Below are 6000 nucleotides of genomic sequence, written 5' to 3'. Positions count from 1 at the left end.
CCTCTCCAATTGACGTCTACCCTCTCTATTCCCTTATACGTCAGAAGGTTTGGGTTACCTTCGTGGAATACGCTAAAGTGCTTGGAAACGCTATGTGTCATTAGCTGCCTTTTTATATTTCCCATGTGTTCCAGTACGCGGACTCGCAAAGGTCTTGAAGTGCGGCCCACGTACTGGAGTCCACAGGGGCAGGACAATAAATAAACAATGTGATCTGTGCGGCAGTCTAAATGTTGATTTATCTTAAAAGTTTCTTTTGTAGCGTTCGACATGAATTCTAGTTTGTTTCCCTTAGCTGCTTGTTTGCATGCTTTGCAATTGAAGCAGCTGTGGAAACCTTTTACTGGGGCTAACCAGGTCTGAATTTTTAATTCCTCTTTCTTGAAGACGCTGGGTGCTAATTGGAGTTTAATACATGGCGCCTTTCTAAATATGACTTTTGGGACATTGGGGACATTGTCTTTGAGGACAGGGTCTTGTAATACCACATGCCAGTGTTTTTTTATTATTTTTTGAATTTTCATGGCATCTGCATTATATGTGCTAATAAATGGAGTTTGAAAATGTGTATCGCCCTGTTTCGCTTTAGAGATCAGCATGTCGCTACGTGGTAGTGTATTAGTTTTGGCTACTGCTGATTCTATGAGTTCTTGAGGGTAGCCTCTTTCGAGAAATCTGCCTTTCAAAATGTCGGCTTGATCCCTGAAGGTGCTATCATCAGTGCAATTTCTTCGGACTCTCCGAAACTGACCAAACGGTATGTTGTCTAACCACTTTGGGTGGTGGCAGCTGCTCGGCATTAAGAAATTATTGGCATCCGTTGGTTTGAAGAATGTTTTCGTCTTTATTACTGAATTTTCAATGTATATGTTGAGGTCCAGGAAGTTGATATTTTCCTTGCTATGCTCTGATGTGAACTCTAAGTTGATATTGTTTTGATTAATGTGTGTGATGAAATCTCTCAGTCCTAGTTCGTCCCCCTTCCATATAAACAGTACGTCATCTATATAGCGATGCCATGAGACCAGGTTTGCGCTGAAGGGGTTGTTAGACCAAATATTGGATTCTTCCCAGTCCGCTAGAAAGATATTCGCGTTACTGGGCGCAAACCTGGTCCCCATCGCAGTTCCGCACATCTGGAGGTAGAACAGGCCATTGAACCAAAAACATTATGCGTTAGGATGAAATTAATGCTATCGATAATGAAGCTACGCTGTTCTTCTGGGATGTTAGTGTCCTGACTGATGGCATTTTCTACTGCTTTGAGACCATCTGTGTGTTGAATGCATGTGTACAACGACTTCATGTCGCAAGTGGCTAACGTGAAGTCTTCCTGCCAAATTACGTTTTTAAGGAGATTTATAACCTGAGTGGTGTCTTTGAGGTATGATCTCCCTCTGATGGCATATTTCTGTAGGTAGAAGTCTAAATACTCCGACAGGTTCTGGGTTAGGGACCCTATGCCCGATATTATGGGTCTACCTGGTGGCTTCTCCATGCACTTGTGAATTTTAGGCAAGAAGTAGAATACCGGTAAAATGGGTTTCTCCTGGTGTAAATAGCCCCATTCTTTATCGCTTAGGATTCCTAAGTGCTTTCCTTTTTCCAAAATCCTATCTAGTTCTTGTTTATGAATGTTTGTGGGGTCATTCCTTAATTGTTGATATGTGGTTACATCCCCCAATATTCTGTTGGCCTCGAGTAAATAATATTCTGTGTCCATCAACACCACCCCTCCTCCTTTATCCGCTGGCTTGATGGTGATGGACCTATTGTCTGACAGTTCCCTTAGAGCTGCTATTTCTTATTTATTGAGGTTATTTCTAGGGTTCTTTTTATCCTGCGACAATTTTTCGAGGTCCTCTAAAATCAGTTGGTGATAAACCTCTAGATAATGTCCCTTACTCCCAATAGGGTTGAACTTTGATTTTTCCTTTAAACCGGAATGTACAAAGTTCACTACTTCTTCCCCTGCTGATATGGGTGTATTAATTGTGTCCCTAGTTACTGCATCCTTATTTAGAAAAAATCTTTTCATGGTTAGATTTCTTAAGAATTTGTTTGCATCCATGAACATTGTAAAGCCACTGGGTTTTGTTGTGGGTGCAAAGTTAAGGCCCCTAGCTATAACTGCGTGTTGTGCATCTGTTAAAACGGTTTTACTAATAATAAAAACTCCTTTTATCTTTGATATTTCTTTTGGAGCCCTCCTTCTCCCTCTCTTTCCTCTCTTTCTCTTTTCTGTCCCTTTTTCCTTTCCTCCGTGTCTGGTTCCGCTAACGCTGAGAATTTGTTCTTTAACAGGGGGGGGTGTGGTGTACTTTGCTCTAAAAAAGCCACTGATGCTCCATTTTTCGTTCTTTCCCATACGGGGCTCCTAATGGGCGATCTAACGGGTGATCTGCTAGTGCGTCTTGCCCTCTCTGGTTCCCTATCTCTATGCCTTGAGTGATCTCTTCTGTCTCTAAAATGTTCCCTTTCCCCTCTCCATGGGGGTCTTTCCCTTTTATCTTCCCTTTCGTAGTGTGGTTTATTATCCCATCCCTGACGTCTCTCCTGACTGTGATGATCTCTTCGATATTGGTCCCTCCTGTCTCTGTGGTCATATCTCCTTTCCCCCTCCCAGAAATGTCGTGACCTTTCTTGATGATAGTGTCTGTGGGGAACATACGTTTCTCTCTCTTGTGGTGGTCTTGGTCGTTCTCTCTCCCTTATATAGCTATCTCTTCTTCTTTCTGGACTTTTTCTTTCTAATTTAGCGGGGGACTTTCTCGCTCGTTCTTGATTTTCTGTGCGGTTAGTGATTCTAGTGTCTGTGGAGTTTATTCTAGGTCTCCTCGGTGTGTGTGTACTACCATCTCTACCTTTATCGTTAGTCTTATTTATTCCACTCTTATCCCATTTTTTGTTGTTGGTGTATACTCCTTCTGTGTAGTCATCCTCATCTCTTTTAAATTTTTTGTTTTTAGAAATTATTAAGTCCCTTTCTATTGTATCTATCTCTGTAGATAGTTTTTTATTTCTTTCATGGAATGTACTACAGTTTTTAAGGGGTTCCAATTTGGTTCTTATCCCGTTTATATCTTCGTCTAGTTTTTTAAGAGTGATCTGATGGTGTTCGATTAATAATTTTATAAGGTTATTGCCACAGGTGTCTAATATGTTCTCCCACCTCACCGTGAATTCGATTTCCTCTAGATCAAAGGAGGCTTTTTTGCTGACTCTTAGGCCTCTTGGTATTCTTTTAACCTTAATGTACTCTTCTAGATAGGCTTTATCTAATAGTTTTCTAATCTCCTTTTTCAGGAGTTTATCTAATAGATCAAATTCCTCGTTAATGACTTCTGAGTCATCTCTCTCTTCGGTTATTTTCATAATGCTCTCCATATCCGTATCTCTTAATAGTCTTTTTTCAAAGATGTTAGGGGTGGTTACTGTGGTTTCCATTTCTGTAGTATCCACTTCTATAAATGTCGTTTCTAGATCGGGATCTGTGATATTAGAATCTGATTCCATATTTTAGGGACCAGTTCTTTAAAGGATGAGAAGAGCTGCCTACAGGTAGTGTGGATACTGGATGAGTTTGTTTGAGAAGGTACCCGGGCGCTATCTCTGTTTGTTATATCTGATGTGCAGAAGTATGAAAAGAGTAGTGTAATACTGCCTGTAAATGGTTTTCGAGTGGTATCCTCTTGTGACTCGGAACCCCAGCAGGATCTATCCAGGACCCTTATAGGTAATGAATACAAAAAGGATGGGGGAGCACAATAGTTGGAAACAGGCAGTGTTATAGAACTGGTAATTGCTCTTTTTAAGGTGAAGCAGTTATAACCTGAGCGGGTGTGGTGGCTCAGGTATCCTCCCAATTAGACATTAGACACCTGAGCCACCACACCCGCTCAGGTTATAACTGCTTCACCTTAAAAAGAGCAATTACCAGTTCTATAACACTGCCTGTTTCCAACTATTGTGCTCCCCCATCCTTTTTGTATTCATGGCTCCGAGTATAATAAGAAAAAAGAAGAATGTGAGTAATGTTGATGAGAGAAATTTTCTGAAGAATACTGAAAGCTTTTAAAAAAAGGCTAAATGCTTCTTTGGGTGCTCATCATGTACAGAGTGTAGGTTTAAGTCTAAAGAAAAAATATGCTTCAAGTCTAATGTAAAAGAGGAGACTTTTAAGGTAAATCAATGTATATGCTGTAGGTCAGAATTTGTCATAGACGTATTGGAATGCCCTTGCGGGATCCAATATGTGGGCAAAACAACAAGACCCATTAAGACTTGCATTCTCGAACACTTGAGTACTATTCGGCTTGGTGTCAAAACTCACAGTGTGTCTAAACATTTTTTAGAGTGTCACAACTCGGATCCCACTGGTTTGACCTTTTTGGGGATTGAGCTGGTGCAACAGCATTGGAGAGGTAGCAATAGGGGATTGGATTTGAGTAAGCGTGACATTTTCTGGATTCATAAATTAAAAACGCTTACCCCTTTTGGCTTAAATGCTGACTGAGATTATACCATTTTTATACATTTTAAGATAATAAAGATTCTATATTTATGTATTTATATTTTTAAGGAACTTTTAGTATTGATTAATTTCTTTTGTAAAGGAGCATTTTTGAATCCCTCCAAGTCTGCACAAGCTCATCTCCTACTGTTTGATCTTCTTAGATTTTATATTTTCAGTAATTTTATGCATTGATGTTAACCTTTTGTTCCTCTTTTCCATTTTTCCCTTTTTTATGTTCCCCCTTTTTTATGCATACTGTTGAGGGGGTTTTAGCTGTCATATATATTATGCATGAGTGTAGTCGGTCTCTTGATTGTTAGGGACTTAGTATTTTATTTTAATGTGTACAGGCTGTATTTGCTATAATCTGCTTATGCATTGATTTGTCTAGTTTTGATGTGAATGTTATATATTAAAATGGAGGTTTGTTTGTACTGCACTATATATAGCTTTAATTAGGTTAATTCCTGAATTAAGCAATGAGGACAATTAGAGAGTCTATAAATAGTTAATGGGTGTGGGGAGGGACCTTCTCCTGATGAAGCGGCTAACACTGTGAAACGCGTTGAGATTGGATGAGGCAAGAGCACCTGGAGACAAGCTGTGCAGAGGATCGTAAGGATCGTGGGGACTGCTCTGTGTGAGGGTGAAAGGAGGTGAGGGAGTCCCGGAAGTGACGTCACACGCCAGAGCGCGTGGCGACGGATGATAGCGGGTCTCAGAGGGGGTTCCAACAGTGATACCGATGAGCAGCCGTCACACACTGTTTGCAGCCCTTCAATATCAGAGATTTGTCTTCCAGAGTCTCTGCGTATTATTGCCTGTATTAACTACTGAAAGTGTGAGTAGTGTGTTTTTAACTGCACTAACACTTGATATGTTCTATTGGTCTGCACTATGTATCTTTCTTTATCTTGAGGGATTACTGTGAGGGACATCCAGCATACTACATTTTGGAGCACACCTGGGCCGTTGCCTGTATATCCTTGGGGTCCGGCAGTCATCAGCACATTAAGGAGGCACACAGTCATCAGCACATTAAGGAGGCACACACCAGCCAGAAGTTGTAACTGCTTTATTAATTCTCTGTTTTTGTAAGTGGGCATGCATAAGAGCCAAGTTATTATCCACATTTCCATAAATTAACACAGTGTACACTATTGCTGTTTTCTCTCTTCTAGGTTGTTCCTGCTCCTTCCGGAATTTGGAGGGGATATGTTTTGCATTAATTCCATTGCATCTCTTTTTTGGTGTGCACGGCTCCTCCATTTTACATTAATGCTAGAACCCTGACTAGGTGTCCTGCCTGTAGCACCCATGCTTTTTATTGCTTTTTTTTTTATGTCTCCTTATATTAGGGGCATCCCAAGTTGCATGTTCAAGATTCCCTCCTTTTATGTTTGATTCAACAGTGCTTCCAGATTAACATCTCTTTGAATTCATGCAAAATAATCCCACCCATGCTTCAGTTTACTATACTTGCA

This window comes from Ascaphus truei, chromosome 3 (assembly GCF_040206685.1).
Source record: "Ascaphus truei isolate aAscTru1 chromosome 3, aAscTru1.hap1, whole genome shotgun sequence".
Taxonomy (NCBI): domain Eukaryota; kingdom Metazoa; phylum Chordata; class Amphibia; order Anura; family Ascaphidae; genus Ascaphus; species Ascaphus truei.
This window is presented reverse-complemented; position numbering follows the sequence as displayed.